The following is a 23,462-nucleotide window of genomic DNA, read 5'->3' on the forward strand; positions in this document are numbered from 1 at the left end:
ACAGCTAACATTTATAGAGAATTTAATGTATGCTAGTATTGCTTCAATGGAATTATCCCATTTAACCCACACAACCCTGTGAAATTTGTTCTATTTTCTCCTTTTTGGTGGTGAGAGAAACTGAGTGAGGCTGTTTTCCAAGGTTGCAGAGATGGTAAGTTGCAAGCCAGGTCTCAAACCCAGACTCCAAAAACTAGGCCCTAAAACACATGTGATGCTGTTTACTGGCTCAAAGCACTGACTGCCTTTATTGCTCAAATGTCACTTCACATATGCCCTGTGATATTTAACATTTTGTTTTCATAGATGTTAAGTGGTTCAAAATACTACATTCCTTCAACAAAAATTTACTGAGAGACTATATGCCGGGCAGTGTTGACTACTTGCTATAAAAGCATGTTATAGAGCCTCTACAAATGAAAAGTAGGTGAATTCTTCAGATACACGGCCATCTCAGAAATATGGGTAAATGCAAAATTAAAAGCAGTATGTACAGGGACGTGTGGGTGGCTCACTCAGTTAAGCAACTGACTCTTGGTTTCAGCTCAGATCATGATCTCAGTTTCATGGGTTCAAGCCCTGTATCAGGCTCTGCACTGGCAGTGTAGAGCCTCCTTGGGATTCTTTCTCTCCCTCTCTCTGTCTACCCCTCCCCCATTCTCGGGGTCTCTGTCTCTCTCAAAATAAATAAGCTTTAAAAAAATACGTACATAGTAATTTAAACTACATAAAAACAGGGGGCGCCTGGGTGGCTCAGCCAGTTAAGCACCGGACTTCAGCTCAGGTCATCATCTCATGGCTGGTGAGTTTGAGCACCAAGTCAGGCTCTCTGCTGACAGCTCAGAGCCTGGAACCTGCTTCGGATTCCGTGTCTCCCTTTCTCTCTTCCCCTCCCCTGCTCACACTCTGTCTCTGTCTCTCAAAAATAAGTAAAACGTTAAAAAACTAAAAAAATAATAAACTACATAAAAACAATGCTTAGATGAGGAACTGGAAAAGAACACAGTCATAAATAGTATGAAAAGGTTGGGGTTTGTTTTTTGTTCCTCAGTATTTCACGGAATTAAGCTTTTTGTTAAGAGCAATGAAAAGATGTATTAAAACAAACATGTTATGAGTGCTTTCTTTCCCCCATGAAACAGCAGAAACAGCCTAGAGAGACAGATGAATGAACATCCCTCCTCCTAACATCCCACTGTCAACTGGTTTCCTTTAGGAAGATACACCTGATGTCAGTAGTAAGGCTTGCAGATACATAACACCTCTCTACATAAATCTCCCCACAATTACAAACTTTTGGAAACTTGTAGCTAATTACAAATTTTCATACATGGAATCAAATCGTGGAACTGACCAAAACCCTGCAGAACATCTCCTTCAGCCTTCTCATTTTACAGACTGATTACTAAATTCTAGGTTGATGACAGTAAATGCAGCAACCTATAAGAGCCGAAATTGTAGTGGCTTATATTGCAAAAGAAATGAATTTCAGAAATAAGGTCTGTGTGTGCTAGCATTGGCCTATGGAGTTCTCATTTTAATTACTGACTAGCTGTGTCCTTTGGAACTTAACCTCTACAGGCCTGGACGTCTTCATCTAGATAAATTCTAACCATTGCTTAAAAGTGTCTCAGTAGGGGAGCCTAGCTGGCTCAGTGGGAGAGCAAGTGACTCTTGATCTCAGGGTTTTGAGTACAAACCCCACTTTGGGCGTGGAGCCTACTTTAAAAAACTTAAATTAGGAAAGAAAAATGTCCTAGTAAATTTCAAGAAGACCTAAATCACATTAAGTTTCCATGGTAAATGGTACTGTTTCAACATTCCTCCCTTCAAGTTAGTTAGCAGAAATTGCACCTGCTCTCTGAAGAGGCAAAATGAACAGTGTCCAGCCATTATGAAACAAGTAGAGTTCAACCAAGAACCTCTCTGCATCCGGACACAAACAACCCTATAAAGTGACTAGTCACTGCAGAGCACTGTACTTTGCAATACATCCCTCAAACCTAACGGGGCCGACCGCACTGGAAAAAACCATATCTGACACCAAGCTCTACCGACTGCTTTTAAAAGCTGAGGCCTACTGACGTCAAACCCCCCAAACGTTATGCTTAACGACTAATGGTTCAGGCCTCTGATGTGCATATCTCCCCTCTCGACTATCACCAGCTTCAGGGATCCCCAGAAAAGGAAAGGAACGGACCGCCACCGGACAGCTGACCCCGGACTTGGGAGCCCTTTGGAAAGAACGAGCATGGTTTTTGCGGCGGTTTGCGATTCGCGGTGAGCTTTCCAAGAAGCACTGCAAGGACAGAACTGGCATGTGGGCTATCAAGCTGGCAATTTCCGGCGGGTCTTGCTAAAACGCTGTCAACCTCGCCTCCTTCCACAGCTGTCCGCTAGCTCCCTGGGGTCCACCCCGAAAGCGCAGGGGTTGAGGCCCATCAAGAGGGCGGAAACGCTGGCCTCTGGCGAGGACGGCGAAAGCCGGCGTCGGCCGGAAAAAGAAGCAGAACTGAGTAAAGAGGTATCCGCCTGAGGCGGGGTGGGGGCTGCCACCAGCGTGAGGAAAGCGGGGGAACAGGACGTGACACGACGAGGCTGGCTCTGAGGAGACGAAGGGCCGCGCTCCGAGGGTAAGGCGAGTCCCGACGAGCCGAAGGCATGGAAACAATGGCGCGGGCGTGACGTGAGGCTGGGGGCGTCGCCGCGACGCGGAGGTAGGGGCCAATCTGAGGCAGGGGCGAGCTGCGGGGGGGTGGGAACGCCGTGCGGGGACGCGGGCGCCGAGCCCTCAGACACGCAGGCGAGCGCTGGGAGGGGCGCAGCGGCCCGGGTGGGGCAGGGGCAGGCGCTGGCCCCCGGTCCCCGGTCCCAAGTCGCGCGCTCGGACACGCACCCTCCCTCGCGTGCTTGCTGGCTCGCTCGCCCGCTCCCTCCCCGCCCTCCCGCGGGTCCAGCCGCACTCACCGGCCCCGCCGCACGGCAGCAATCCCAGCGCGCAACTGCCGCAGCCGCCTAGGCGCGCGCCTTCCCCGCCCCCGCCGCCCTGGCACCGCCCCCAGCTCGCGCCCTGCCAGGGACCGGCGCGCTGTTCTTTCCCCAGCTCCGCCGCATAACCCGGTCGCCACGACGCTCCCTAGCTGCTCCGGCAGAGAGGAGCCGCGATGCTGGCGCGCGCGCCTCGGGCTCTAGCGCTCAGGTTTGCTAGATCCACAAACAACAGAACATCAGTTGTTGCCGAGCTGTGGGGTAACGCGTGTTGACAATCCTTACAGGTCTTTTAGGTCTGCATCCCTTGGCCTTGTGCCCCGCCCCTCAGCAAGGCCCGGGGCTACCTAGCCTTGGCCAACGCTCCAACGCTTTTCCTTAGAGGGATGGCGTACCCTTTTTCCCAGTCACAGAATCTTCTGGTCGAATGGACCTCAAAGCCACTCTGGTCCAGACCCCCATAGCACCCTTGAATCCCATTGACAATTAAAAGCACTAGCTTTGGAGTTTGTCAGAACAGGCTGGAATTCCAGTTCCACCGCTTACAAATTGTGTGACCTTGGGCAAATTACCTGACCTCACTACCTAGTTCCCTCATCTATAATACGGGAACAGATAACAATAGTACGTACAGGTGTTACAGGATGAAATAGTAGAGGGAAGGTGCTTAGCACAGTCCTGGCACACAGCACTCAATAAATGTTTGTATTGACCCACCACCAATTCTAAAGAAGACCCCAAGTGACAGAAAGCCCAGTATTTCCAGAGCAATGCATTCCTCAGCAGCGCTGACAACGGTAATAAAGTGTTTCTGAAGCCTCTACTTTCTGGCCCAAGTCCTATCCCTTGGGAGCCTCAGAGAACAAACCGGTCTAATCTCTCTTTGACTTCTACTTTTCAGATACTTGAAGATTTCTGCCCAAGGTCTTCTTTTGTTCTGGACCAGTATCTCCCTTTACTGGGGGAGGGAAGGTCTTTGTCCTCATTCTCATGAACCTAGTAGGTTTGAATGTGGCTCCTGTAGAGTATATCACCCAAAACGGAATCAAATGTTTGTAGTACCATCAGAGCAAAGCAGTCCCCTAACTTCCTCCTTATAGGACTTACTGCCTTCCAATTCACACAGTGAAGTTCTTGGCTTCCGCACTATTGACTCATTGCGCTTGCCATCAACTAAAACCGTCAAAACTTTTAAATAACTGCTCTGCTCTGCTGGAGCATTTTTTTTTTACCTCTCTGGTGGTTTTTGAGCCAACTTCAATTCAGGTCAGCTGAGGACAGGCCTTGGCCCTCTCACCTACTAGATTTTTCAGGATTATGTGAGAAAAAGGAATAGGAGTTGGAAGTTCATCTAATACCATCTTTAAACCAAGTGTTTTTGGAAAAAGATCAGGGTTTCTGTCTAAAGACCATCCCACTGAGCAAATAAAATGCATGCATATATATATGTGTGTGTGTGTGTGTGTATATGTATATATATACGTATATATGCATACACACACACACACACATATATATATGTATATAAAATCCAACAGCAAGAAAAAGTGCACACACACAAACACACACAAACCAGAAGGAAATATATAAGTATGTTACTCAGGGTGGTTTCTTTTCTTCTTTATACTTTTCCATAAATTTCCCAGGTTTTCTACATTGTTTATACTACTTTTATAATCGAGAACTGTGTTTCCAAAAAAAATCAGAACAAGTAATTTTAAAAATCAGAGACATGTAATAACTTTAAAAATTGGGAAACAAACTTAAGACATAACTGACTAAGAAAAAATTTGTAATATATAAAACAAAGGATTTGTATCTGGAACATACAAAGGATTCTTAACAAATCAATAAGAAGAAAAATCTACTAGAAAAATGGGCAAATAATATAAATAGGCAGTTCACAGAAAATACAAATTGCTAACAAACACACAAAAAAATACTATCTCACTGGTAACCAAGGAAATGGAAATTAAAACTGAGATTGGCAACAATTTTCAATCTTCATAATATCAAAAGAATATAAATTGGCACCTCCACTTTAGAGGGCAACTGAACAACATCTATTAAATCCATGTCTCAGCAATACCACTTCTACTTATCTAACTGTATGTAATATGGAGGTGTGTATAAGGATAATTACTATGGTATTGTTAAAAAAGAAAATGTGAGGGTGCTGGGGTGGCTCAGTCAGTTGAGCGTCCAACTTTTGATTTCAGCTCAGGTCATGATTTTACTGTTCATGAGATCCAGCCCTACATCAGGCTCTGTGCTAACAGAAAAAAGTTAAATAAACTTAAAAAATAAAAAATATTTAAAGTTAAATAAATAAGGTTAAATAAACTTTAAAACAATAAAAAATATTTAGAGTTAAATAAACTTTTAAAATTTTTTAAAAATTAAATTTAAAGAAAGAAAATGTGGAATCAGCCTTAATGCCCATCATTAGGGGAGTGGCTAAATAAAATGTAGAATGCTCATAATGGAATTCTATAGAGGATTTAAAAGAAGTGACCTTGATCTATATGTTAATATAGATTTATCTCAAAATCATATAGCTGAATGTAAGCAGCAAGTTGCAGCATGATATATAATATGTATATTATATTGATATTTTTAAAAAATCTTCCTCAAAATAGATAACTTCAGTCTAATTATGAAAAATCATCAGACAAACCCAAATCAAGGGATATTCTACAAAATACCTGACCTGGACTATTCAAAAGGATTAAGGTTGGGGTGCCTGGTTGGCTCAGGTAACTCTTAATCTCGGGGTCAAGAGTTCGAGCCCCATGTTGGGTGCAGAGATTACTTAAAAGTAAATAAATAAATGAACTTAAAAAAAATGGAAGCCTTTAAAAAAAAAGTGTTAGGGTCATGGAAGTCAAGGAAAGACTGAGAACTGTCACAGGTTGGAGGAAGCTAAAGAGAAAACTAAATGCAATGTTGGATCCTGGAACCATAAAAACACATTAGTGGAAAAACTGGTAAAGTTTTAACAAAGTTTATAATTTAATAGTATATTGTACCAGTGTTAATTTCTTAGTTTTGACCATTAAACCAGAGTTATGGAACCTGTTAACATTAGGAGAGGCTGAGTGAAGGTATACTGGAACTTTCTGTTAAGATCTTTGCAACTCTTCTGTATATCTAAAATTATTTCAAAATAAAATGTTAAAACACTTTGCAACTCTCCTGTAAACTAAAATTATTTTCAAAATAAAATGTTAAAATAGACATGAATACCATTATCTCTTATCAACACTGCTATAGACAATGTTTGTATCCCCTTCTAAATTCAGATGATGAAACCTAATGCCTAATGTGATGGTGTGTAAAGGTGGGGCCATTGAAAGGTAATTAGGTCATGAGGGCAGAGTCCTCATAAATGGAATGAGTGCCCTTATAAAAGAGACCCCAGAAAACTTCCTACCTTCTCTGCTCTGTAAGGACAAAGTAAGAAGACAGCTGTCTCTGAACCAGGAAACAAGCCTTCACCAAATCTGCTGGTGCCTTGCTCTTGGACTTCCCAGCCTCTAGAACTGTGAGGAATTTTATAGGCTACTAAGTGACTGGTATACTATTATAGCACCCCAAACTAAGACAATCACACATTAAATTTGTAAAAAGATTTTTAAAACAGGTTATAAGGCTACATGCCAAACTCATCAGAAGTTATCTCTAGGGGTGCCTGGGTGGCTGTCAGTTAAGCATCAGACTCTTGAGTTCCGTTTAGGTCATGATCTCACAGTTCATGAGGTAGAGCCCCACATTGGGTTCTGTGCTGACAGCACAGAGCCTGCTTGGGATTCTCTCCCTCTTAGGATTCTGCTCTTCCCCGACTTGTGTGTGTGTGTGTGTGTGTGTGTGTGTGTGTGTGTGTGTCTCAAAATAAATAAATAAACTTAAAAAAAAATTCTCTTTTAAAAAAAAAGCTATCTCTATCTCTAAAGATGGGGTAAGGCGCCAAGATTGGGGGTAAAGTTCAAGGGGAGTTTAGTTTTACTGTTTCTGAAGATAAGTGTATTCATGTATTGTTTTTGTAACCAGAAATTATTATTTTTTTTAATTGCAGAAGAAAGGAAAAGGACAGGGCATTTGGCCATATGACTCCTTCTGGAGTAAGACAAGCCATACCAAGTATGAAAGAACTGAACCTTCTAACAGAAGAGTGGGGAGCCTGAGGAAGCAAAGGAGCCTTAAGTGGCTTGCTTGTGATCTCTAACTTGGCATGGGCTGAAGGGCCTGGGCAGTGAGTGCTTAAAAAGAGAGGCCATTCTACTGTGGCCTTGGATGGCCTCTCACCAAACTTCCTGCCCAGCACCCACATGGCTGTCCCACCCCTCTGATTAATACTATTTTCCCCAGAATACCATAAAAGTCTGAGTCAACCAGAACGTAAGCAGCATTCACAGGTTACTCATCAGTTTTCTGCTCCTTGGTAGAAACTCTCAGAGAAATGCAAACATTGCTTAACACCCTGGCCTGGGGCCTAGAAACAACCTCCTGCTGCCCAAAACTCTTTGTCCCAGGAAGTGTTCAATCTTAGATCCAATCAGCCACCTCATTTGTCTCCTCTGTTTTTCATCCTTCTTTATCTAATAGCATAGGATCAGCACTTACCATGATAAGTGCCAGTACAGGCATTATGGAAGCAGACAACCATAAAATGTTTAGTCTAGCTAGAAATGTCTATTTCTAGTCCAATTTGAGAGATGGGACATCCATGTAAGACTTAGAAGGACCTACATTTATTCAAAAACACGCAGTGAGCTTCTACTCTGTGCCTAATACTGATCAATAGAGACGTGGGTTTCTGCAGGAGGTTTCTGACTGCTTGGAAAGATGAGCTTTAAATGAATAATTATTTTATCACAATTTTAGGGAAGTGATATGCAGGAAAAGTAAAAGATGCGATGAGGGAAAACAAAATAGGGGCTAGGTTTTGGGGTAGGGAGAGGGTCAGGAAGGAAACTTTCCCTAAGGAAATAACATCTCACCTGAGACCTGAAGGATGAGTAGGACTTCAACTAAAAAGAGAGAGGGGCTTGCTTGGAGGAGTGAGGATTCCTGAAAGAGGGACCAGTAGATACAAAGTCCTGAAAGTAGGGATGAACCTGTGTATGTATAAAATGATCTGAAGCCTAGAGAGAAAAGGAAGAGAGAAAAGGAGAAAGTGGCAAAAAAAAAAAAAAAAAAAAAAAAAAAAAGGACCTGGAAAGAGGCAGGATCAGACCTTGCAGGGCACCGTAGACCAGATAAATGATTATCTTACCCTAAGTGTGTTGGAGAGTAATTGAGGCCATAAAGTGGAGGAGTTGCACGGATCAGCTCTGCAGTTTAAATGAATGGAATGTAATCAACCAATCGTCTCAGGCATTTATGAAAATTATTTCATTTAGGGGCACCTGGGTGGTTCAGTTGGTTGAGCGTTGGACTTCGGCTCAAGTCATGATCTCTCAGTTCATGAGTTTGAGCCCCGCATGGGGCTTGCTGCTGTCAGCACCCAGCCTGCTTCGGATCCTCTGTTCCTCTCTCCCTCTGCCCCTCCCCCACTTATGCTCATTCTCCCTCTCTCTCTTTCTCTCTCTCAAATAAATAAATAAATAAATAAATAAATAAATAAATAAATAAAACTATTTCTAAAAAAAAGAAATAATTTTCTTTTTATTATTGAGAAAGACAAGATCTGCAAGTTCTATGACAATCATTTCATTTACTGAACATCTACCAGGTGGTAAATACTGGAGATCCCCTATCCACACTTTACCCCAGAGTTGCTGAACATCTATTTAGGTAATTAGACACTTGGGTAAAACATAAAGGCAGGCCATTATATTCCAGATGCCTAAGAGCTTCAGAGTTTCAGGAGAGATGGATTCCAGAAGAGACAGAAGAGTCAGAATCAAATACATAGATGTACTACTTCATACCTATGAGGATAGCTAAAGTTAAAAGGGAAAAAAAGCAACATAACAAGTGTTGACAAGGATGTACAGAAACTAGAACACTCTTGCATTTCTAGTAGAAATGTAAAATGGTACAGCCTCTATGGAAAACAGCTTGGTGGTTCCTCAGAAAGTTAAACATAGAATTACCTTACAATCCAACAATTCCACTTCTGGGTATATATCCAAAAAGATTGAAAATAGGGACTCAAACAGACACCTTTATACTGATGTTCATAGTAGCATAATTTACAGTAGCTAAAAAGTGGAAGCAACCCAAGAGTCCATTAATACATGAATGAATAAACAAAATGTGGTACATACATACAAAGGAATGTTATTCAGCCATAAGAATGAATGAAGTTCTGGTACCTGCTACAACCTGGATGAACCTTGAAAACATTATGCCAAGTAAAATAAGCCAAACACAAAAGGACAAATACTATGTGATTTCACTTTTGCGAAATATCTAGAACAGGCAAATTCATACAGACAGAAAGTAGATTAGAGATTACTGGGGGCTGGCAGGGGAGTTATTACTTAATGGGGACAGAGTTTCCATTTGGATCATGGAAAAAAAGAGTTTTGCAAATAGACAGTGGTACCTTTTTCAGGCAGTCAGGAAGACGGCAGACATTCAGACAGAGTGTGCCTACCAAAAGCAGCCAATCATCTTTCAAAATAACAAAAGGGTTCTGCTTGGAGAAACTGGCAAGGAGATGCTCCCTCAATACTACAAAAACACTGGTCTGGGCTTCAGGATGCCCAAGGAGACCAGTGAGGGCACCTAGATCATGAACAAAAGCCTCTTTATCAGTAATGTCTCCATCAGAGGGCAGGTTCTGTTTGGCATGGTGACCAAGATGAAGACACAGAGGACCACTGTCATCTTCCAAGACTACCTCCACTACATATCAAAGTACAACCACTTTGAGAAACCCACAAGAACATGTCTGTGCACCTGTCCCCCTGCTTCAAGATGTCCAAATTGATGACATAGTCACAGTGGGTAAGTGCAGGTCCTTGAGCAAGACTGTGCGATTCAACGTGTTCAAAGTCACGAAGGCCGCTGGTACCAAAAAGCAATTCCAGAAGTTCTGAGACTAGACATCTGCCCACACTCCTGATGAAAATAAAGTTATTTTCCCTGTCGAAAGGAAGGAAGGAAGAAGAAAAGGCAGTGCTGATGGTTGCACAACACTATAAATGTACCTAATGCCATTAAAATGTTTAAATGTTTATTTATTTCTTTTGAGAGAGAGTGAGCACAAGCAGAGTAGGGAAAGAGAGAGAGGGAGAAAGAGAATCCCAAGAAGGCTCCACTATGTCAGTACAGAGCCTGATGTGGGGCTGCATCTCAGGAACCTTGAAATCATGACCTGAGCCAAAATCAAGAGTCAGGACGCTTAACCAACTGAGCCACCCAGGCGTCATTTTTAAATGTTTTAAAAGTTTAAAATGGCAAATTCTGTTATATATATGTTACCACAGTGAAAATTAAAAAAAATTTTTTTTAATTTATTTTTTAATTTATTTTGAGAGAGAGATAGAGAGCAAGCAGGGGAGGGGCAGAGCAAGAGGGAGACAGAATCCCAAGCAGGCTCCACACCACCAGCACAGAGGCCCATGCAGGCTGGAACCCCCCAACCACAAGATCTTGAGCCAAAAGCAAGAGTTGGATGCCTAACCGACGAGCCATCCAGGCAACCCCAAAAAAATTTTAAAGGAATTGAACACATATTTATATAGGACCATTTCCTCCGTGTCCACTGGGCTCCTTCCATATGGCCACTTTTCAGTTCCTGGTCCACATGTCCTTGCTTATACTGTTTCCTCTGCATGAAAAGCTCTTTTCACCTTTTGAACCCTATTCATCTTTTAGGTGTTAGCTCAAATGTTACTTGGAGAGGTCTTACCACTCTCTTTACCCTGGTATTTTCTTTCATGCTGTCCTTTACTTCCCCATCTCTCCAGTTCCCTTCCCTTCCCACAATCACAATTAAAGAAGTTTTTGTGTGAATATGTCTTTAATATCTGCCTGCTCATTAGGCTGTAAGCTCCAGGAGGGCATGGACAGTATCCATCTTGTCCACTGAGATGGGATACAACGCCTACCTAGCCCAGGTAGGTGGTGGTACAGTGGGGATTGGGGATTCCATATATTTTTTTAGATAAGTTAATTAATAACTAAATGAATGTGTGGTAGGATTGTGAGTGGATTTTATTTTAATGCCTTCTACGAGGTTGTGTCTTGATTAAATTATTTTAAAAAACGGGGGGCGGGGGGAGTGGGGGGAGCACACCAGAGCTCTCATTCTTTCATCCTTGTGCTCTACCTTGTGAAGTCCTAAGCATCTCTTGGAGCAGGAACCTGAGCCAGACACTAGTACAATCTGTTTCCAGATAGATCTGATATGTTGCCAACTGTTCCAACCTTGGAGTCTAAATGTCCACCTAAATAAGTGATAAGTTGTTGGACTTAAAATGGAACACCTCTGGGGCACCTGAGTGGCTCAGTCAGTTAAGTGTCTGACTCTTGATTTCAGCTCAGGTCATGATCTCACAGTTTGTGAGTTCAAGCCCCTAGTCAGGCTCTGTGCTGACAGCAAGGAGCTTACTTGGGATTCTCTATCTCTCTCTCTCTCTGCCCCTCCCCCACTCGAGCTCTGTCTCTGTCTCTCAAAAATGAATAAACGTTAAATTTTTTTTTTTAATGTGTTTGAAAACTACCAGTCCAGGCTCTGGAGGACCTCTCAGAAGGCCTTTGCATGGACTCAGGTTCCAAGCTACAAGGTCTTACTGATCTTATCCAAAGTTCATTGACTTTGCCGCTGTTGTCTTGTGCTCTGTAAAAGGACATTTGCCCATTCTGATTCTTCCAGTGGTGTTGTGGAAAGGCCTCAAAAGAGATCACTGACAGCAGCTCAATACAGACCAGGCAGCTTAGTCCACAGGCAGCTTCTGTCTATGGAATCAGAGGCTAAAAATAGATCATTACAAGCCACAAAAGTCTTAAATTGCTTCTAACTAGGCAGCATGGTGTAGGGATTAAGAAAATGGATTCCCGAGCCAGACACTCTGGCTTCAACTTCTGGCTCTGCAGCTAACTAGCTGTGACCCTGGACAGGTTTCTTCATACTCTCATGTCTTAGTTTTCTCCTCTTCAAAATGGAGGTGGAGATAATAATAGTGTCTACCTCATAGGCTTGATGAGGATTAAATGAGATCATATTTGTACAGCATTTGAGACAGGGCCAGGCATCCAGTAAGCACTATATAAATAAATAAGTAGCAATGGTACTTTTCTTTCTGTATGAATTTATGAATGGCAAAGCCCAAATCCTGGCATTTTAAGTCTTCTACTGTTTGATGTTTTACCACTACTGTCGAGGTGAGGCTCTTTCTGCAGCCTCCCACACCTCTGAGGAATTGGGGTCACATGGCCCTCTGAAATGGTAAGTGGTTACCAGATCCTGGATTCCTTCACTCAGTAATATTTCAAAAGCAATTTTGGGGGTTCCCATAGGGTGGTCATCTTTGGATTATGCCATTCGGGACATTAAAATAAACTGCCATCTACTATCATTACTATTTCATGAAAGGCAATTTTAACACCAAAAAAGTAGGAAATAGGAAAAACGTAATCTCAGAATAAAAGGCAGGGCTTCTTCAACTGTCCATTGATGGATGAACGGATAAAGAAGATGTGGTATATCTATACAATGGAGTATTGCTCGGCAATCAAATAGGATGAAATCTTGCCATTTGCAACTACGTGGATAGAACTCAGATGGTATTATGCTAAGGGAAATTAGTCAGTCACAAAGACAAATACCATATGACTTCACTCATATGAGGAATTTAAGATATAAAACAGATGAACATAAGGGAAGGGAAAAAAATAATATAAAAACAGGGAAGGGGACGAAACATAGGAGACTCTTAAATATAGAGAACAAACAGGGTTGCTGGAGGGGTTGTGGGAGGGCGGATGGGCTAAATGGGTAAGCGGCATTAAGGAATCTACTCCTGAAATCATTGTTGCACTATATGCTAACTAACTTGGATGTAAATTTTTTTTTAAAAAGGCAGGTATTCTTTTTATTTTAAGTTTATTTGCTTATTTTGAAAGAGTGAGAAAGAGAAAATGAGCTGGGGAAGGGCAGAGAGAGAGACGGAGGAAAGAGAATCCCAAGCAGGCTCCATGCTGTCAGCACAGAGCCTGACTTGAGGCTTGATCTTATTAACCATGAGATCATGACCTGAACTGAGATCAAGAGTTGTATGCTTAACTGACTGAGCCACCCAGGCACCCCAAAAGGCATGGACTTAAAGTAAACTGAGCTTAGTAAAAAATCAATACCCTTTTCTGTTCCTTTGTTGTTTAATCTTGAACCAGCAGCCAAAAGCCAACTCTTGTCTAAGACCCAGCATTTGGTTAACACTGCTCTACACAGCCCTTCTGAGTGTTCTTGAACATACTGGACACTGTAACTAAATATACCTTAAAGCTAGTCCTGAACACCCCAACTTTATAAAACTGAAGTTGTTTGCTAATAATCCTGGAGAACACTGCTATGCTCAGAGTAGATGGGCCACAACTGGAAGGGGTTATTTTAGTTGTTCCCTGTAGCACAAATTGGGCCATTTAGAACCTTGGCTCTAATTCCAAGGAGTCAGGAAGGCCTCTGAGCTACCCAAGTGTTTTAGAAAGTCCCTCCCAGTTCTGCGTCCCCTTTACTCTCATACCACTACCACACACACGAGGCTTCTGAAACCAGATGTGTGAGCAATTCTCTGTAACAACTGAGTATCAACAATTTAACTCAATTCTGACACTTTGCCTTGAGAGTGTCCAGATCCCACAGGGTAAGGGCTCAGTCTCATGAGACGGCTCCCCACTTTGAATGCCAGTCACAAGTAATAGGTGCCCAGCTTACTATAACTTCTGTCTGACTTAGCTACAGATCAAAGGTTCTCATGACCTCTTCCCCCTTGGATTCAATTATTTGTTAAAAGAGCCACTCACAGGGGTGCCTGGTTACCTCAGTCATTGGAGCCTGCAACTCTTGATCTCAGGGTTGTGGGTTTGAGCCCTAAGTTGGGTGTAGAGATTACTTAAAAATAAAATCTTTTTTTTTTCAAGTTTATTTATTCATTTGGTGTGTGTGTGGTGGGGGAGGTGCAGAGAGAGGGGGAGAGAATCCGAAGCAGGTTCTTCACTATCAGCCTAGAGCCAGACGTGGGGCTCAAACTCACAAACCATAGGATCATGACCAGAGCTGAAATCAATAGTCAGTGCTCAACCCACTGAACCACTCAGGCACCCCCAAAAATAAAAATTTTTCTAAGTTTATTTATTTCTTTTGAGAAAGAGAGAGAGAGAGCACAAGCAGGGAAGGGGTAGAGAGAGGGAGAAAGAGGATCCCAACCAGGCTCCACATTGTCAGCTCAGAGCCTGACACAGGGCTCGAACCCACAAACTGTGAGATCATGACCTGAGCCAAAACCAAGAGTCAGATGCTTAACCAACTGAGACACCCAAGTGCCCTGCAAAAATAAAATCTTTAAAAAACAAATAAAATGAAATAAAATAAAATAAAATAAAATCTTAAAAAAAAAAGAGCCACTCCCAGAACAAACACCTACTTGTGTTTATTAGTTTATTAAATGACATGATAAAGGGTACAGATGAACAGCTGGATGAAGAGGTTTGGGGAGGTTCCCACACACAGGAGCTTTTATTTCCATGGAGTTGTCTCCCAGTATATTGATGTGTTGTATTCACCAACCTGGAGATTCTCTGAACCCCACACTGTGGGGATTTTTATGGAGGCTTAATCATGTAGGCATGATTGACCAATTCTATTTTTAGCTCCTTGCCCTTTGTAAGAGAATGAAGGGAAGGGCTGAAAATTCTAAGCTTCTAATCATGGATTGGTCTTTCCAGTGATCAGCCCTCATCCAGGAGCCATTTATGACTCTATGAGAGTCACCTCATTAGAACAAAAGACAGTCCTATCACCCAGGGATTACAAGGGTTTCTGGAGCTCTGTACCAGGAATCAGGAAAAGGGAACAACATGTATTTTCTTCTATCTCACAGTGAGTATGCAGGTTTTCTTCCTAGACACAGTAAGAGAGTCCAGGAAGGAGAGTCAGGGTTCAGGGACTGTCATGCTGATTCTGCTGCTAATCTACTGTGTAATTTTGGTGAGGCCCTTAACCATTCAGAGACCTGTTCTACTCCTCTACAAAATGGAGGCAATAATACCTGCTCTGCATTCCTCAAGGTTGCTATGGGAATCAAACAAATAATGGGTATGAATATGAATATGGTGTTAAAGCACTGTAAAGAAATAAGTATTTGTTAACTCTCAGCCCCTACCCCCTTCTAGTCAGGGCCTCAAGTTTCCCTACTAACTTAATACCAACGATCCTTTCCTCCACCCTCTTCTTTAGCCTGACTAGGACTCCATAGCACAACACTCCAGGGGAGACTTCTAGGCCTTGGTTTAGAGCAGTGTGGTAAGGAAGAGCTGATTTTTTTTTTCTCCTTCTCAGAGCCTTGGTCTCCAAAGTCTCTCCAGATGGAGGGAGTTGAGCTCCTAAGTATTAAACACTCAGGAACCCACAAACACTCTTGGAGTTCCAGCTAAGTGAGCCTGTCCAATAATACTTCCTGCTAAACTAACAAAGGGTGATAGCAGGAGAATGCTGGGAGACATTCCATTCTCCTGCCTCCAAGGAATCTTGGCAGCTCAACTTTCTAGTGTGTTATATCTGGAAGAAACTTTAGATCAGTGGTTCTCAATGCTGGCTGAACATTAGAATCACCAGGGGAGCTTTTAAAAAATATCCATGCCAGATTGTATCTCACACCAATTAAATCAGAATCTTGGGGGGAGGGACCTAGACATCAGTATTTTTAAAGCTCCCCAGATGATTGCAATGTGCAGCCTAGTTTGAGAACCACTGTCATAGATAATCCAGGTCAAACACCTCATTTTAATGAAGTAAAAATAGGTCCTGGGAGTTTATGAGTTTTGTGCAAAGTCATACAACTGGTTAGAATTTGAAATATCAATTCAATAAGTTGATGATAATAACAGCTAATTTTTGTTGAGCATTTACTGGTAAGCAACCTGCACTTTATAAACATAATCTCAATTAATCATCACAATAATCTTAGAAACCTGAGAAACCTCAGAAAACTGAGGCCCAAAGGTTTTAGTTCACTCAAGGTCAAAGCAACTAAAGTGGTAGAGATCCCCATTCAACAGTTTAACCAAATTTGAGCAGCATGCAGTTGACAAGATAGGGATAGGGCCAATGCCATTAAGGAATTTACAGTCTATCTGGAGAAGGGTTCCCTCCAGTTGAGCATCAGTTGAGCATCTGACTCTTGGTTTTGGTTCAGGTCATGATCACAGGGTCATGGGATAGAGCCCTGCATGGGGCTCTGCACTAAGTATGGAGCCTGCTTAAGATTCTCTTTCTCTCTCTGCCTCTGCCTCTCTCTCCTGCTCTCTTTCTCTAAAAATAAAAATTTAAATACACACACACACACACACACACACACACACACACACACACACACACATTATAGTCTACCTGGAGAGACAGGAAACAGGTCAGCCAAAAATTAAACCAGTTTGATAAGTGTGATAGTGAAAGTAAACAATGGGGGGCACTCAGGTCATGATTCCACGGTTCAGTCTGTGAGTGAGCCCCGCATCGGGCTCTCTGCTGTCAGCACAGAGCCTGCTTCAGATCCTCTGTCCGCCTCCTTCTGCTTCTCCCCTGCTCATGCTCTCTCTCTTTCAAAAATAAACATTTTTTAAAAAATGGGCAGAAGACATGAGCAGACATTTCTCCAAAGAAGACATACAGATAGCCAACAGACACATGAAAAGATGCTGAACATCACTCATCATCAAGGAAATGCAAATCAAAACTACAATGAACTATCACCTCACACCTGTCAGAACGGCTAAAATCAAAAACACAAGAAGCAACAAGTGCTGGTGAGGATGTGGGAAAAAAAGGATCTCTCATGTGCTGCTGGTTGCAATGCAAACCTGTTCAGTCAGTGTGGAAAAAACAATATGGTGTTTCCTCAAAAAGTTAAAAATAAAACTACACTATGATCCAGAAATTGCACTACTAGATATTTACCCAAAGAATACAAAAACACTCATTCAAAGGGATACATGCACCTCTATGTTTATAGCAGCATTATTTACAATAGTCAAATTATGGAAACAGCCCAAGTGTCCATTGACTAATGAATGTATAAAGAAGATATGGTATATGTACACAATAGAATATCATTCAGCCATAACAAAGAATGAAAGTTTGCCATTTGCAATGACATGGATGGAGCTAGACAGCATAATGCTAAGTAAAATAAGCCAGTCAGAGAAAGATAAATAGCACATGATTTCTCTCATATATGGAATTTAAGAAACAAAACAAACAAGCAACGAAAAAGAGAGAGAGAGAGAGAGAGAGACAAAACAAGAAACAGACTCTTAACCATAGACAAATTGATGGTTACCAGAAGGAAGCTGGGTGGGGGAATGGGTGAAATTGGTGATGGGGGTTAAAGAATACACTTATCATGACAAGCACCGAGTAATGTCTAGAATTGTTGAATCCCTATAGTGTACAACTGAAACTAATATAACAACTGGAATTAAAATAAAAAAACAATAAAAAATATTTGTGCATTGAGGTACACTATTAACAGAGTAAAAAGGCAACCCATGGAACAGGAGAAAATATTTGCAAATCATATACCTGATAAAGCATTACTATCCAGAATATATAAAGAAGTGCTAACACTCGACAACAAAAAACAAACAACCTGATTCAAAAATGGGCAAAGGACTTGAATAGACATCTTTCCAAAGAAGATGAAGAAATGACTTACAAGTACATGAAAAGATGTTAAGCAAATCATTGGGGAAATGCAAATCAAAACCACAATAAGAAACGTATGGGCAACTAATCTCTGACAAAGCAGGAAAGAATATCCAATGGAAAAAAGACAGTGTCTTTAACAAATGGTGCTGGGAGAACTGGACAGCAACATGCAGCAGATTGAAACCAGACCACTTTCTCACACCATTCACAAAAATAAACTCAAAATGGATAAAGGACCTGAATGTGAGACAGGAAACCATCAAAAAGCAGGAGAAAGCAGGAAAAAACCTCTCTGACCTCAGTCGTAGCAATTTCTTACTTGACACATCCCCAAAGGCAAGGGAATTAAAAGCAAAAATGAACTACCAGGACCTTATGAAGATAAAAAGCTTCTGCACAGCAAAGGAAACAACCAACAAAACTAAAAGGCAACCAACAGAATGGGAAAAGATATTTGCAAATGACTTATCGGACAAAGGGCTAGTATCCAAAATCTATAAAGAGCTCACCAAACTCCACACCCAAAAAACAAATAATCCAGTGAAGAAATGGGCAGAAAACATGAATAGACACTTCTCTAAAGAAGACATCCGGATGGCCAACAGGCACATGAAAAGATGCTCAACGTCGCTCCTCATCAGGGAAATACAAATCAAAACCACACTCAGATATCACCTCACGCCAGTCAGAGTGGCCAAAATGAACAAATCAGGAGACTATAGATGCTGGAGAGGATGTGGAGAAACGGGAACCCTCTTGCACTGTTGGTGGAAATGCAAATTGGTGCAGCCGCTCTGGAAAACAGTGTGGAGGTTCCTCAAAAAATTAAAAATAGACCTACCCTATGACCCAGCAATAGCACTGCTAGGAATTTACCCAAGGGATACAGGAGTACTGATGCATAGGGGCACTTGTACCCCAATGTTTATAGCAGCACTCTCAATAATAGCCAAATTATGGAAAGAGCCTAAATGTCCATCAACTGATGAATGAATAAAAAAATTGTGGTTTATATACACAATGGAGTACTACGTGGCAATGAGAAAGAATGAAATATGGCCCTTTGCAGCAACGTGGATGGAACTGGAGAGTGTGATGCTAAGTGAAATAAGCCATACAGAGAAAGACAGATCCCATATGGTTTCACTCTTATGTGGATCCTGAGGAACTTAACAGAAACCCATGGGGGAGGGAAAGGAAAAAAAAAGAGGTTAGAGTGGGAGAGAGCCAAAGCATAAGAGACTCTTAAAAACTGAGAACAAACTGAGGGTTGATGGGGGGTGGGAGGGAGGAGAGGATAGGTGATGGGTATTGAGGAGGGCACCTTTTGGGATGAGCACTGGGTGTTGTATGGAAACCAATTTGACAATAAACTTCATATATTGAAAAAAAAAACACAATAAAGTATCACCTCACAGCTGTAATTAAAATAAAAACACAACAGTAAGATGGCCATTATTAAAATAAAAACACAACAGTAGGATGGCTGTAATTAAAATAAAAACAGAACAAAACAAAAAAACAGAAAGTAAGTGTTGGCAAGGACTAGAAAAATTATAATCTTTGTGTATTGCTAGAAGGAATGTAAAAAGGAATACTATGGAAAATGGAAGTTCCTCAAAAAATTAAAAATAGAGGGGCACCTGGGTAGCTTAGTTAAGCCTCAGGTCATGATGTCATAGTTCATGGGAGCTTCATGACAAGCTCTGTGCTGACAGCTTGGAGCCTGAAGCCTGCTTTGGATTCTGTGTCTCCTTCTGTCTCTTCCCCTCCCCCATTTGTTCACACGTGCTCTCTCTCTCTCTCAAAAATAAATAAGCATTAAAAAAATTTTAATTAAAAATAAAATTATTATGATATTACTGTATGATCTAGCAGTTCCACTTCTGGGTATGTACCCAAAAAAAAAACTGAAAGCAGGGGCACCTGGGTGGCTCAGTCAGTTAAGCATCTGACTTCAGCTCAGGTCATGATCTTGTGGTCTGTGAGTTTGAGCCCCACATCAGGCTCTGTGCTGACAGCTCAGAGCCTGAAGCCTGCTTTGGGTTCTGTGTCTCTCTCTCTCTCTCTACCCCTGCACTGCTCATGCTCTGTCTCCCTTTCTCTCAAAAATAAATAAAACATTAAAAATTTTTTAAAAAAAGATTGAAAGCAAAGTCTCGAAGACTTATCTGCACATTCATATTCATAGCCACATTATTCATAATATCCAAAAGGTAAAAGAAATCCAAGTGACAGATGAGTGAATAAACAAAATGTGGTATATACATACAGCAGAGTATTATTCAACCTTTAAAAGGAAGGAAATTCTGCCACATGCTACAATATGGATGAACCCTGAACCTTATTATGTATGCTAAGTGAAATAAACTAGTCATAAAAAACAAATACTGTATGTTTCCACTTAATGATGTACCTAGAGTATTCAAATTCATAAAGACAGAAAGCAGAATGGTAGTTGCCAGGAACTGGGAGAGGAGGAATGGAAAGTTATTGTTTAATGGGCATGGAGTTTCAGTTTGAGGAAGATTAAAAAATTCTAGAGATGGATGGTGGTGATGGTTGCACAATAATGTGAATATACTTGATGCCACTGAACTATACAGGTTAAAATGGTAAATTTTATGTGCATTTTACCACAATAAATATTACTGGGGAAAAAAATCATTGGCAATAGATTAGATTAGAGGGTGAAAGACTCAATGAGGAGACCAATTGAATAGCTAATATCCAGGAGCAAAGACCCAAGAAGAACCTGATAACATAAGACTGTGGCAGGGGTGATATAGGGGACAGGGGACAAACACTAAAGATTTTTAGGTGAGTAGCTGGATGAGACGTGAGGGAGAATGAGGAGCCAAAGGCTACTCCCAAGGACCTGACCTGAGGGACTGATGAACCGTGGTATCCATCACCAAGGCAGGAACCACGAGGTTGGGGGTTGGTGGGGAGGAGACTGGTTTCTAAAAAGGTAGTGAATGCAGCTTTGGACAAGTTAAGTTTGAAGTGTCCAAGGAATATCCAGAAAATAATTTGTGGGAATCACATATATAAAATGATCTCAAAAGATTGGGTTTTCTAAAGTATGGTAATAGTATTGTGGTTATTTTTTAAAATGTGTATCTTTTATAGAGGATGGGGGCAAATGGGACAGGGTTGGCCATGGGCTGATATTTGTGGGGGCTAGGTCATGGGTACATGAGGATTTATTATGCAATTCTACTTTAGGGGCTGTTCAAAATCACCATAATAAAAAGTTTACAAAACAATAATAAATACAGATATAAACCTATAGGGGTGGGTAGAGATAAAGACATTATTTACTATTAACAATAATAATACAAAGCACTACTATTTAGAGAGAGGCTCTACTCCATGGCAGGCACTTTGCTGGGCCCTTTTTGTGCATAAGTTGTATTTTTCATGACAACTTCTATTTTGCTAAAGCTCAGAGATGTCAGATGTCTTGCAAAACAAGTGGTAAGCTTTAGATTATATGAGCTATATCAGAAGGAGCAAATAAAATAATTACACCTCACACTAATGTAACACTGTGTGTCAACCATACTTCAACTACACACACACACATAAACACACAAGATAAATTAGAGGCTAAACAAGAAAAAGTATGGACTATCAGCAGTTGAGAAGAGGAAGAGGACACCATAAAGGGAATAGTAGGTGGAGTGCTTTGCAAACCAAGGAAGAACAGAGAACCAAAAAGAACATAGTGGCTCACAGCGTCCAATGCCACACAAGGTGCAAGCAGTACAGCAAACGAAACTGCTCATTGGATTTTGCAATTAGGAGGCCTACTCTTTTGATAAGCTACCCTGTAAGGGCAACTTGAAACACCAGCATGATATTATCATTTATAATAAGAAATACGTATTTGGTCTTGGCCCCCTTTCTGGCACAGAGGCCTTTTTTTTTAAAATATGAAATTTATTGTCAAATTGGTTTCCATACAACACCCAGTGCTTATCCCAAAAGGTGCCCTCCTCAATACCCATCCCCCCCCCTCCCCTCCCTCCCACCCCCCATCAACCCTCAGTTTATTTTCAGTTTTTAAGAGTCCCTTATGGTTTGGCTCCCTCCCTCTCTAACTTTTTTTTTCCTTCCCCTCCCCCATGGTCTTCTGTTAAGTTTCCCAGGATCCACATAAGAGTGAAAACATATGGTATCTGTCTTTCTCTGTATGACTTATTTCACTTAGCATAAACTCTCCAGTTCCATCCACGTTGCTACAAAAGACCATATTTCATTCTTTCTCATTGCCACATAGTAGTCCATTGTGTATATAAGCCACAATTTCTTTATCCATTCATCAGTTGATGGTTGATGGACATTTAGGCTCTTTCCATAATTTGGCTATTGGTGAAAGTGCTGCTATAAACATTGGGGTACAAGTGGCATAAAGGTCTTAAAACCCTTGGCATTTCCAAAATGCTAGAGCAATCAAGGTATCTTTTGTTATGTTAATGAGTGACTTTTGGCTACACTTAAATGAGGGCTGGTTGCCAAGGGAATCAACCTTATGATAAAAGGGGTGGGATTGAAAGTCCATCCCACTGACCTCTAGTGTGGAGAAAGGGGCTAGAGGTAGAATCAATCACCAACAGCCAATGATTTAATCAACTGTGGCTGTGTAATGAAAAACCCAAAAGGATGGGGTTCAAAGAGCTTCTAGGTTAGAACATGTGGAGATTTGGGAAGAGTGGCACCCTCAAAGAGGGCACGGAAGCTCCTCACTCCCTTTGTCTGTATCTTGCCCTATGTCCCTCTTCCAGCTGGCTGTTCCCAAGTTATATCCTTTTATCATAAACTGGTAATCTAGTAAGTAAAATGTCTGAGTTCTGCAAGCCACTTTAGCAAATTAATCAAACTCAAGGAAGGAGGGGATTATGGGAACCTCTGATCTATAGCCAGTTGGTCAGAAGCACAGGTAACTGGTACTTGTGAGTTGCATCTGAAGCTAGGGGTGGGGGGAGGGGTTTGGTCTTGTGAGACTGAGTCCTTAACCTGTGGAATCTACTGCTCTGTCTGGGTAGGCAGTGCCAGAATTGAGTTGAAATGTAAGACACCCAGCTGGTATCTGAGAATTGCTTGGTCGTGTGGGGAAACCCCCTCCCATAGATTTGTCCCAGAACCTGAACAGACTAAGAGCTGGAGACAGGCAGTCATAAAAGTGAAAGAAGCTTGACTGTATTTGTGTGTGGGAAGAGCCAGAGGAGAGACTGAGGATGGAGGAAAGGGAGGTGATGATGGTGCAGATGGTGTTGAGCGTGTCTTCCCTCTGACACGAGGAGGGGCACCACCCTGTGAAAGGGAAAGAAGGGAAGCCACTTGTGGGCTGGGGCTTAGAACAGAGATCTGGGAAACCACGATCATGAGAGCAGGTGAACCAGGAGTAGGGAAGTGAGCAAACTGAAAGGCAAGGAGTTCTGGCCAGAGACCTGTACGTTGGCACTTCTGAGCTGGAGCAGTCTTGACAACGTCCAGGGTGTGCCTGGCTGAGGTGGCAGTTATGTCACTAGAGTTAAAAGGTCAAGAATTATGAGATGGATTACCTTACAGGAACAGATCTAAGATGAAAAAA

The 23,462-nt window shown here is 41.7% G+C and overlaps 1 protein-coding gene and 1 pseudogene across 4 annotated transcripts in view; one reads left to right on the top strand and one right to left on the bottom strand.

Annotated features, from left to right (window-relative positions):
• Nucleotides 1-23,462, bottom strand: part of NT5C2 (5'-nucleotidase, cytosolic II) — a 149,949-nt gene that overhangs the window by 98,508 nt on the left and 27,979 nt on the right. The window contains exon 1 of one of the 4 annotated variants that reach the window (XM_023240878.2): nucleotides 6,422-6,651. The exons of 1 other annotated variant lie outside the window; for it this stretch is intronic. The gene's annotated coding sequence lies outside the window, so the exon portion shown is untranslated. Of the gene's footprint in view, nucleotides 1-2,967; nucleotides 3,038-6,421; nucleotides 6,652-23,462 lie in introns of those variants that run through there. 2 more of the 4 variants (XM_045040627.1, XM_023240877.2) reach the window with 2 other exon arrangements.
• LOC101085664 lies at nucleotides 8,632-10,169 on the top strand (annotated as a pseudogene).

This window comes from Felis catus, chromosome D2, assembly GCF_018350175.1.
Source record: "Felis catus isolate Fca126 chromosome D2, F.catus_Fca126_mat1.0, whole genome shotgun sequence".
NCBI lineage: Eukaryota > Metazoa > Chordata > Mammalia > Carnivora > Felidae > Felis > Felis catus.